Source organism: Panthera pardus, unplaced genomic scaffold (genome assembly GCF_024362965.1).
Source record: "Panthera pardus isolate Hobbes unplaced genomic scaffold, ASM2436296v1 HiC_scaffold_16, whole genome shotgun sequence".
Classification (NCBI taxonomy): Eukaryota; Metazoa; Chordata; class Mammalia; order Carnivora; family Felidae; genus Panthera; species Panthera pardus.
The window spans coordinates 142,606,318-142,618,502 of NW_026526721.1; the positions used below are offsets into that span (position 1 = coordinate 142,606,318).

General features: G+C 46.6%; 1 long non-coding RNA gene across 1 annotated transcript; it reads left to right on the top strand.

Moving 5' to 3' along the window:
* The first annotated feature begins 2,805 nt into the window (after positions 1 to 2,805).
* Positions 2,806 to 11,140, top strand: LOC109251377 (uncharacterized). Its single transcript, XR_002073495.2, has 3 exons — positions 2,806 to 3,004; positions 6,604 to 6,783; positions 8,678 to 11,140. It is a non-coding gene; the product is annotated as an uncharacterized LOC109251377 (long non-coding RNA).
* Positions 11,141 to 12,185: the final 1,045 nt, after the last annotated feature.

Consider the following 12,185-nt stretch of genomic DNA (forward strand, 5'->3'; position numbering starts at 1 on the left):
ATAAATAAATAAACAAAATATATATTTAAAAAAAAAAACTCCTCTCTGTTTCTCTTCGCCTTTTGGTTTCATTTTCTTTTGCTTCAGACCAACTCTATATGGTAGAAAATATGGCTGCCAGCTCCATCATTTATATCTTGAAGCATTCTCTTAGTTCAGGCTACTATAACAAAATACCATAGACTGGGTGGCTTAAATAACAAACAACCTGTGAGAAACATCTTCCCAGTAAGCTGGGAAGGCCAAAATCAAGGCTGTATCTGGTGAGTACCCACTTCTGGCTTGTAGACAGTTACCTCCTTACTGTATGGGAAGTACATGGCTGTGAGAGAGGTAATTTCTCTCATGTCACTTCTTATAAGGGACCTAATCCCATTAATGAGGTCTCCTTTCTCATGACTTAGTAATTTTCCAAAGGCCCACCTCCAAATACCATCATGTTGGGGATTAGGCTGCAATATATAAATTATAGCAATTGCGGGGGGGGGGGGGGCGGTCACAAAACGTTCAGTCCATGGAAAACTTCTAAAAAGGCCAGACTAAAGCTTGCTTTGGTTCCAAGTTCAAAAGTCTGGACAAGCACTCTGATTGGTTGGGTTCGAATCAGTTGCCCTCCTCTGTATCCATTAACTGCTGTTAGTAGGTTGGGGTTCTATGATCGTCACAGGGGAGATGTCCTTCTAGACCTATCAGTTAAGGCCATGGGCTCAAAATTATGGGAAAAATAGTATCTCCCTTAAAGTAAATTGCTAACAGTTCTCAGAAGAAAGGGTGTAATTTTTTTCCTCAGTAAAAAGTCATAGGTGTCCACTATCGTTGTGAGAAATCCATCCCTTGGAATCATTGAATGTTATCCTGGACTCTTCTCCCTCTTGAACTTCCCCAGTCAATCAGTCAACCAATCCCCAAAGGTATCCAATTTGCCCCCTCCTGGTTTTTCCAGCTAAGTTCCACTTTCTTACTTTAAATCCTGTTCATTTTTTGCCTGAAAAATGGTGGTAGTTTTTTGGTGGCACTGTCTCCTATTTTCACCATACTTCGTATAACCATCAAAATGAACTTCCTAAAACACAATCTGGTCACACTTGCAAGATTCTCCACCACTCAGTGAAAAAAGTTCCAAACCTCCCGTATAATGTGTGGTCCTGCTAAGCTTGAGGCCTCTTCTGCTCCTAATTTATTCGCATTCCAAGATTTCAATTTGCTTCTTCTGGAAATTCACCCAGATGTCTCACTCCAAAACACGAGGAACAGGGGCGCCTGGGTGGCTCAGTCAGTGAAGCGTCTGACTCTTGATTTTGGCTCGGGTCCTGATCTCACGGCTTGTGAGATGGTGTCCCGCCTCGGGCTCCGTGCTGACAGCGCAGAGCCTGTTGGGATTTTCTCTCTCTCTCTCTCTCTCTCTCTCTCTCTCTCTCCCCCTCCCTCCCTGCCCCTCCCCCACTTGTGCTCTTTTTCTCTCTTTCAAAATAAATTAAAAAAACATTTGTTTTAATCTTAAAAAAGAAAAACAAGGAACATCCACTCAACTGCGGAATGAGACAGCTCTGAAGACGTCTTTTTTTCTGCTGTTGATGGGGAACTGATGTTACACAGAACCTAAGGAGGAAGTAGATAGGGAGCCACTCTGGTTTGAACTTTAGCTTTACAGACGAAATACGGAGTCTGAGCAGAATAAAGTTGCTTCGTGCGCTGATGATCAAGAGCCTAAGTCTTCTGATTCACATTCCGGTGCCCCAAATCCAGATGGAAGTGAAAACAAATCTGACGAACAGAAGGGCCAACAGGGGAGGAAGGGAATACAATCCTAGGGAAAAAAGATCCAGAAAAGAAGGAAGGGCTTTCATTTTCTGGAATCATCCCTAACCCCAAAATGTAAAAGAAAACAAGAGAAGCTGATAAAGTCTAGGGAGAAGGGGGACGTGTCGCTACACACAGGAAGCGGAGTCATAAGAAAAGGGGAAAAAGGAGCATGGTTAGCTTAAGAAATCATTTCCTTAGAATGGGGTGGATTCAGGTCCAGGAATAAAGGGCCCAGATGGTTTTAATGATCAAGCTCTGCCTCTTGCTTTCATCCGGCTGCAGCAGGAACTGTCACCAGTGAAGGGCCATATCCTGTCAGTGGGCGGCCTCACGAGCTCCCACTGGTGCCTTGGAAGTTGTTCACTGAGGCTGAGATACTTTGCCAACCCCCAAACCTCGTACCGGGAAGCCTGCCTACCCACCCCCAGGACTGCTCTGGTATTCAGCAATCTGGTGGAATGTGTGAGGGGAGTAATTCTCTCAGTCTTGGACGTCTCTTGGTCCTGTCCTTCACTCACTTTAACATACAATTCATGTTGGAATATGATTTGTGGATCATCCTAACCTCCTTGATAAAGCAAAGAATCGTCAGCGTTTGTGAGAAATACAAAAATACCAGTCAACCTGAGGCCCCAAAGGATACTTTGAATGTATTTGACTATGAGGAAAATGATTGCTAAAATTCACCTAGAAATAATTCTCTCTTTTCTTCTTGTTGCCTTCCTTCAACAGAAGCTGAACTATTGAGAGATCACGATGTTGAGGTTACCTCCAAATAAGGGAGTATTCACAAAAAAATTGTACCCCTCGATAGCAAAGCAGAAAAGTCGCCCCAGTTCAGAAGAAAATCACTGGCCTTCTGTAGACTGACCCAAACTCCTTTTCCAACACTTGAGTTAATACCAGTATCATGAGACCCCAGTCTGTGTTCTTCTTTTTGTTAGTTTGGAAAGAATGACTAATCCCTGTATACTATTCTTGGACTGTTATTTTGGCCAGTTTAGGAGGAATGGATGAATACTAATAACATCCGACGTTTATAGCACGTTCAGAGTTTATAAAGCCTTTTTCCATTGACTCCTCACAGCAGTTCCCAGATGAAGTGACTTGACCTGGCTCATCTGTGACCAAGCGATGAAGCTAAGATATAAACATGAGTCTTCTGAATCCAGCCTTCAGTTTTAACTGTGCACTAGATGGGGTAAGTAACGGTGGCCGTAACCAGCAGCCTTCACCTTCCAGTGGTGCAGTGCAGAAAAGTCGCCTCCTGTTCACAGCAGTGTGGGTTGGAGGGGGTGGGGATTCTGTTTCATCTAGTCATGCGGAGATTCATGTTCAGGCCACCTGTGCATCACGGTTTTCCACACGTGGTCTCCAAAGCCACTGGAGAGGGAGAGGGAAGGGGAGAGGGCACACGGGAGATTTTGACGGGCCAGGCCTGCAAGTGGAGAACATCACTTCCCCCCAGGTCCTTTTGTCCAGACGTCATCTTAGCAAGGGAGGCTGAAATGTAATTCAGCTGTTCACCCAGGCTCACAAGCCTCAGGAAAGTGTATCTGAGAGCTTTGCCCTTAGAACTTTGGTTTAGCAGGCTTCCACAATGTCTGTTTTGTTGGGGAGCCCCTGTTGAATACTCTCTGGAAGTGACTTATTTGTTTTTCCTTTCCAGAGTCTTTTCCTCCTTTAAACTCCCCAAATTTCTGTCTATTCCTATTCACTTTTAGCCCTTCCCCAGAGGCTGCTTTGAGATCAGTTCAGTTCTCATTTTGTTTAACTCTTCACCTGTGTATTTCTCTTTACCCTCATGCATCATAAGTTCTTTGTTGTTTTAAATGTTTAAATGTTAAATGTCTTTTAAATGTTTATTTACTTTTGAGAGAGACAGAGTATAAGCGGGAGAGGGGCAGAGAGAGAGAGAGAGAGAGGGAGACACAGAATCCGAGGCAGGCTCCAGGCTCTGAGCTGTCAGCACAGAGCCCAACGCGGGGCTTGAACTCACGAACCGTGAGATCGTGACCTGGGCTGAAGTCGGACGCTTAACCGACTGAGCCACCCAGGCGCCCCTCATAAGTTCTTTGAAGACAAAAACGTGTCTACTAGCACAACACTGTGAGATACATTCCCTCCAGTCTCCTTCAGCAACCTTCTGCTTTCATCTAAAAAAACTCAGTGCTGCCCTACTATGTACAAGATGCTCTTGGAGCCATAGGGAGAAGCAAAGAGGAGTTAGCGCTGGGGTCTTAAGAAGCTTATGAACAAGACTAATGTGAAACTGCTACAAGGCATGTAGAAATATGGTGCTAAGGAAACACAGAGGGAAGAGACTGATTTTGAATTGAGGGGAAGGGGACTCGAAGGACCTCGCTGAAGAGTTAGGAATCATTCTAGAAGTAGCTAGCAGTTACGGAGTTGTTACTCTGTGCCAGGGCCTGCCCTGCAGTGCCTTACATGTACTATTTCATTTCCATCTCATCACGACCTCATGAGACGGCACTAGCATTGGTCCCGTTAGCCAGACTGGGACACTGAAAAATGTGTGATAAGGGACATCATTGGGACAACTGGTGAAATGTCAATACAGACTGTAGATTAGATAAATAATGGCATTGTGTGAATGCTACTTTTCTTGATTTTGGTAGCGTTTTGTGATGATACAGGAGAATATTTTTGTTCAGAGGAAAGTCACCCCGAAGTATTTAGGAAGAAAGGGGCATGATACACACTTACTCTCAAATCCTTCAGAAATTAGTTATAATTGCGTGTGTCAATATGTGGGTGCACACGCGCGTGTGTTTGTGTGTGCGGAGAGAGAGGGAAAGAGAGGCAGGGGGAACGGGGGAGAGAATGTCAAAAGCAACGTGGCAGAACATTAACAATTGGTGAATGCGGATGACGGGTGTACTGGAGGTTTTGTGCCACACTTGACATTTTCTGCAGGTTTAAAAGTATTTCAAAGTGCAAGCGACAAGAGAAAAGACAGAAAACTCACAGAGAGCAATTCAGTGAATTGCCCAGCTCATACAGCTTGTGAATCGTGGGAAGCGGTCTCCTCCAGAATCCGCTAGCTTTACTGCCTGGGCGCCGCGAAGGATGCAGATCCTCTGTGTCTACTCATTTGCCTGGCACCGCCCACCTCCTCAATCCCATTGCAGCTGCCCAGGACCAACGAGGCACCTCCCTTGAAGTGGAAAAGGTTCGCCATCTGGCTGGCACCTGCTGCTGGTCAGGCAGACACTCTTGTGTCCCTGCTTCTGGATTTGGATGAAACATCCTGCCGCAGGACATGGGACGGAGAGAAGGGAGACAATGATGCATCCAGGAGTGGCCCTATGGGGCCAACTGCTACCAAGGGGAAGCTGGAGAGAAGCTTGCCCCTCCTCTCTGTCTCCTGTGGCTGTGGACGACTTCAGGGTGAGAGAAGTTCCATGTGCAGAGCAGACACACACACATGACAACCTGTGTTCAACGCAGTAGAGCATCAGGTCATATTGCTTCACATCCTCCCTTGTCCCACTGCACTTTCCCCATCCCTGCTGCCTTGGATCTGTGCCTCCCCAGTGTAGTGTGAGCACTTTAATCCTTGCCTTGGGCTCTGTTTTCTACAATGGGGGAGGGGGGGCGGCTAGAAAAATAATTATGCAACAGTGCTCCTCATTTGAGCTGGGTCCCGAAGATGGGTCAGAGCCTGACAGGCAGAAGGATGAGATAACGACATTATAAGTAGAAGGAGTGGGCTGCAGGAAAGCACAAAGGATAGTGGGAAATTGTGGGTTTGGGCAGGGGAGTGCAGACAGTGAAATTAAGATGTAATAGAAGATGGTGGGCGTGGATGCCTGCTGTAGAATTGTTGCTGTTTTTTTTTGTAAGCAGGCTTCATACCCAATGCAGGGCTTGAACTCATGACCCGGAGATCTAAGACCTGAGGTGAGATCAAAAGCTGGACGCTTCACTGACTGAGCCACCCAGATGCCCCTACCTGCTGTAGAGTTTAGACATCATTTTGTAGGCACCAGAGTGAACCATGATGCCATGATGACTCTTCAAGGTACGATGGATAAAATAATTATAACAACAACAACAACTAATGTTTATTAAGCACATACTATTTGCTAGCCTTTGCGCTAAGCATTTTTCATAAATTATTTTCCTTAATCCTAGCCATAGTCCTATGAGATGGGTACTAATTATTATTTCCTAAGACGTAGAAAGGTTAATAAATTTGCTCAAGGTCACCCAGATTTTGAACTCCATATTGCATGCTCTTTGCCACCAGAGCTGGGTTTAGAGACATAACTTCAGGGGAGGCATGGAGGACTGGTTGGTGGTAGAGACTTTAGAAATAGAGCTGCTCTGGGGTGCCTGGATGGCTCAGTTGGTAAAACGTCCAACCTTAGCTCAGGTCATGATCTCGCGGTCAGCGGGTTCGAGCCCTGCCTCCGGTTCTGTGCTGACAGCTCAGAGCCTGGAGCCTGCTTCAGATTCTATGTCTCCCTCTCTCTTTGCCGCTCCCCTGCTTGTGCTCTAGCTCTCTCACTCTCAAAAGTAGATAAACATAAAAAATTAAAAAGAAAAAAAAGAAGTAGAGCTGCTCTGAGTTGAGGATTCTGCCAACTTTCACAAAAAAGAAGCAGAGAGGAGGCATAAAACACACCTTTCCTCCTCCACACGCAGTTTTTCCATTTATTCATTCATGGTAATAGTTGCAACACAACGGACACTGATCTTAAAGCTGGGGATGGACCTTGCAAATTAGTGAGGGAGGTACAAATTAATCCAAGAAGCACGCATCTATCATTGCAGACTACCATGTGCTCTGGAGGAAAAGCCCAGGGAGTGAAGAGGGCATATTCCAGGCATGGTCTAGCTTGGCAGACACGGATCCCACTTCGGAAAGTAATCCCTCTACTGAGAGGCTGGGGAGCTAATGAAAAGCAGCCAGCCAATGAAAACATGGCATGTGCTAACATCTTCTGAAATTTAGTAAGTGTGCAATATGCTCCTGATTGCTTCCGACCCCTAAATCTCCTCCGGTGGTTCTCATCTTTGTTAATGAAAATGTCATCTTCTGAGTTGCCTGAGGCTAGAGCATGGTAGGCGTGTTTGACTCCTGTTTCTCAGGACTCAGATGGAACTCATCGGCAGGTGCCCCTGCCTTTCATCGTTGAAATGCGCTCGGGGTACCATTGTTGCAGGGATTTTTACCTTAATACCCGGGGTTCATTGTCTCTCTGCTTCGAAGAATGAAAAGGTGGACACAGTGAAATGAGCAGCGGGCAAAAGTTTCTTAGAGTATAAGGTTATGAAGGGAGAATAGTATGGAAGCTCTTTTTATACAGAGGGGGCATTTGAAAGTGAATGCCCCTCGACAATAGGCAAGGGTCTTTCTTTTATCGGCTTAGGTTGGCCCCTTTTCCTTCCCCCTCATTCCTTCTCCAGTTCTACCCTTATTGGCTTGAGAACTCTAAATGTCTAGTCCTTCCTTTTTGATTGGCTCCTTTCCATTGTGTGAGGGGTGGTCTGTGGTCAAACTGTTCCTTGTGGGTCATACATTTTATGGTCTACTTATTTTTAGTCAGGTCTTTTGTTGGTCAAATTCCTGAGGGGAACCTGAGGGGGAGTAGGTAGTTGTCCGTCACATTCTCAAGAGGAACTTCATGCCTGAGGGAGTTTGCTTGAGGCCTGCCGTTCCCAGAAGAAATGTTTTAAAATCGGTGTTTTTTCCCAAGCAGGGACCTTCAAGTCCTAGCCTCTCCCTTTCTGCCTACTGAATGCTATCTTTTCCTATCATACCATCACTTCCCACCATCACAACTGCTACCGCCCTGGTCCAGTCCAATCCATGCTTGACCTGTCAGCGGGACCGTTGTGATAGCCTCCTTCACTGCCTTCCTTGCTTCTGTTCTTGTTCCCTATAGTCTATTCTCAACAGATCTCAACAGATCTTGTTTAAATGTCAACCACATCATGTCCCCTGTGCCCAGGACCCTCCACCAACTCCCCACGTCAGAGGAAAAATCCAAATTCTCACAGTGACCGACAAGGCTCGTGGAAATTCCAGGCCCTTCCCCAATGGCTCTGCTCACCTCTGGGGCCCCTCCTGAAGGTCCTCTCTGTTTCTTTTGCACTACTCCAGCCATGTCAGCCTGCTTGCTGTTCTTGACACCCAGACTCAGACCTCTGTCCTTCCTAGTCGGTCTGCCTGGAAATCCTTGCCCCACCCCCACCCTATAGCACTTCCCATCCCCCTTCCTGTACCACAGCAAACCTCACCACAGTACAGACTGTGTCTTCTAATCAGTTCTTTTGTTTATGGTCTGCACCCCACCACCTCTAGAACGTAAGCACTGTTGTGCTAACGCATTGCTGTGATGCTGGCATCGACACGGCAGACAGTAAGTAGTTGTCAAAAAGATTAAGAACTTTTGAGGGCTTTTGGCAAGGCCCTTTGCCACTGCAGAAGCTCAAGAGGAAAAGGAGAGGAGATCCTCCTGGAAGCCTAGGGCCCCCATGGATTTCCTCGGGTGTCAGGAAGGCGCCTGGATGCCTCACCTCCGGGGTAGACATTGTGATGCATACCTCAGATCATACTTCAGGATGGGAAGTCTTATGCTCTCAGCTCGGCCCCTGCCGGGGATTGCCTCAGCTGAGGAGAGCTGCCCCTCCCAACATGGCGTCTCTCTCCCACAGCCATCCAAACCCACTGCTGACTGGCGTGGGGTGTAAAGGCCCTGCCCTCTTGTCCCAGTCCAGAACTCTGAAGGATCCTCCCATCTTCAGAACTCCCTGTGAGGTTGGCTGAGGCCCTCATTGGACCTGCATGACTGCTCCCCCTCCCCCTCTAGCTGACTGCGCTTCATTTCCTTCCTCTCCACAGATGTGGATCACAGGAGCCCTCCCCTGTCAGCCTCTGGCACAGTAACTCCATCTCACAGCGAATTTCCCAGAAGACCCAGTCTGTGACACTCCCGCCCCCCAACCCCCCCGCAAATCAAGACGCCTCTCTGTTTCAGATACGGAGACTCACAAATAGTGACCCTTCGTCATTACAGGCAAAAACAGACTGTCTCCTGGAAAAGACAATTGGCTTCATGAGGGCCAAGCGGTCATTCACTTCTGAACTCGCAAAATCAATGGCACGCCATTAAGGAGAAAATACGAAGGATCTCCAAGAAGCTCTGAAGAAAGGGGATGTCATCACTGGGACTTTGGGAATTTAGTGCCATGCTCAAGTAACATAGCCGCTTTTAAGTGGGACCTCCTGAAGCTAGTTCATACCCCTTTGTGAGGATGATGGGAAGGCTGTGGTCTTCTCTGTACCGTGACTTCCCAAAATAATGAAGGTTAATGGAGTCTAGCTTTCAGGAAGACTCGGGTAGGGAGAGGTCAAGGGGAGCGCTCACAGACGGCTGGGCATATTTCTGTGTTGTTTCAATACATCAGGAGCAAGAATTAAGTTACTCGTCCAACACAAATGAACAAAATATGTAAAGACTGTAAAATAAAACTCATGCTTTCTTAACGTCTTTGCAGCTGGAGGACACAGGAATCACCCTACTGACAGCATGTCTGGTGATCTCTAACCCAAGCCCTGCTGCCTGCTGCTGCTCTCTTCAAAAACAAATCTACGCAGGTCTTTGAACCGTCTTAGATGCCGCTTCAAGATACTTTTGGCTGATTACGTAATGACCAAACTCCTCACTGCAATACTGAACATCTTTCACAATCAAACCAAAAGTAAACACTCCGGGCTCCATTCTAATTCTTGGGACATTTTCCCTCCTCCCTGCCCCCACCTTTCAGAATCACTTTCTGTTCCTTAGAGAAGCTGGGCCCTTCCCAGCTCTTTGTTTTTGCATTTGCTGATTCCCCTTTCCCTTTTCCTCAGTTCCGCCCCAGCTTCAAAGTCACCTGTCTGTCAACCTCTGAGTCTCCCCAACTCCAGCCATAATTCATTGCTTCCACCTTTGCTGTCACGCAGCACGTTGTCCGATCACTGCTCTGACTTGTCTTTTTTTTACAATAGGAATTTTAAATTACAATAGGAATATAAGCTTATGTGCTGATGTTGTAAGATATAAAAGTACACAGAGTAGCAAATATGAATCCCTTCCCCCATGTTTTGATTCAGAAGTTCGTTGGTGGGGGTCGGAGAGGTACACAGGTGGCCATTACTTTATTCTGCGTGCCATTTAATATCTGAATATTTCTTTAAAAGTTTTTTAAATTTATTTTTGAGAGAGAGAGCGAGAGAGCACGCAAGCACGAGCCGGACAGGGGAAGAGAGAGAGGGGAACAGAGGATTCCAAGTGGGCTCCTGGCTGACAGCAGAGAGCCCGATGTGGGGCTCAAAGTGAGATCATGACCGGAGCTGAGGTTGGACACTTAACCGACTGAGCCCCGTAGGTGCCCCTAATATCTGAATATTTCATTAAAAAGTGACAGTCTTTCCTTGTCTTTGGCACTCATCATCTGCCAGAAGTACTTTTAACAGTTCATGGTGTACCGGTCTTTCTAGACTTTTGCTGCTTTCAAACATGTAAATCATCACGTTTACCAGGGAAATGATGGTTTATTCAAAGAGAATCATACTGTTCCTATTGTTCTATAATTTTTTCATTAATAGACTATTTCATAGAGTGGTTTCAGGATGCAAGGAAATTGAGCAGATAGTACAGAGAGTTCCCATTTACTTCCCCTCCCTACCATGGCTTCCCCTATTATTATCATCTTGTGTGGTTCGTACGGTAAAATTGAGGAGCGGTTACTGATATGTTACTAACTGGCGTCCATAGTTTACATTAGGTTTCGCCCTCCCTGTTGGGTTCTCTGGGTTTGCCAGATACATAATGTCACATATCCACCATTACATAGCATACAGAATAGTTTCACCCTCCCTAAGGACCCACCGTGCTCTACCCATTCATCCCTTCCCACCCCACCCCCACCCACCTCAGCCACTGGCAACCGCCGATCTTCTCTCTGTATTTGCACTTTTGCCTTTTCCAGAATGTCAAAAGGTTGGAATCACACAGCACATTTTCTTTTCAGACTGCCTCCTGTCACTGGGTGATATACATTTTAGGCTTTTCTGTGTCTTTTTGAGGCTATAGTTTACCTTTCTAATCGACATGTTCCCCCCATATCCTTACATGCTCATGTACCTTTGTCTCTTCAACAGCTACCTACGTATCTCTTGGTACGATTGTAAAAACTTCCTTATCTTTTTCCTTCTCAAGGGACATGTGGGTTTCTCAAGTTTTTTAATTGCATATTTACATATCTTTGACTCCCCATAAACTTTGTACTCCATAACCAATAAAACATGGTGTTCAATAAACAGCGTTGCTTCTGTTCACAAAGAAGAACTGTAAACACAGGAAAAGGGTGGGTGGTGGTAACTCAAAGCAAGAAGAGGGAAGGTCCCATAGGGTCCCATAAGTAGTGGCAGAGGGGCTCAGGGGAGGGAGGGGGTAGCAGGCTGGGAAAAAGCTGGGCCACAAAGACTTAACAGAGGAAGCAGGTTTACAACTGAGTCTTAAAAGGGTAGGGAAGGAGGGGCACCTGGGTGGCTCGGTCAGTTAAACATCTGACTCTTGATTTCAGCTCAGGTCATGATCTCACAGTTCCTGAGATGGAGCCCCACATCAGGCTCTGCACTGACTGCCCGGAGCCTGCTTGGGATTCTCTCTCTCTCTCCCTCTCTGCCCCTCCCCCACTTATATGCGCACGCGCTCTCTCTCTCTCTCTCAAATGAACAAACTTTAAAAAAAATGGTGGGTAGGGGTTAGGAAGACGGGGGGGGGGGTGGATTTTCATCTTTTTTATTTCTAAAATCAAGAAGCAATCTCAGGGGGGCTCCTGGCTGGCTCAGTTGCAATAGTGTGCAACTCTTGATCTCAGGGTTGTAAGTTCGAGGGCCATATTGGGTGTAGAGATTACTAGAAAGAAAATAATAATAAACTTAAAAAAAAAAAGCAACAACCTCAGTATGCTTGGGCTGGCATCACTGCCCAGCAGCCTGGGGGCCTGGACATATGCCCACCTTGACTGCTGCCACCTCCCCAGCTGCCTGGCCTGGAGAGCACGTGAAGGAAAGACAGAACGGTTTTCCTAAGAACATCGTGTGCATGGTATGACTCCCAGGCAGGCCCTGGCCAAAAAAGGCAAGGAGGACTGGCCTCCAGGAGTTCTTGTTCCAAAAATATTCTTTGCTAGTGGAAACCAAGGAAATGTGGAAAGACTCACGGGCCGATGGCCTGACCACTCCCGGGGCTGCATCTCGTAACATTTCTGACCTCTCTGGTATAGAATGCGTCAGGGTGCGGTCCATCTCCCCCTTCCACACAGACTATTCTCTTGCTTGAGAGCCACATCTTCACCAC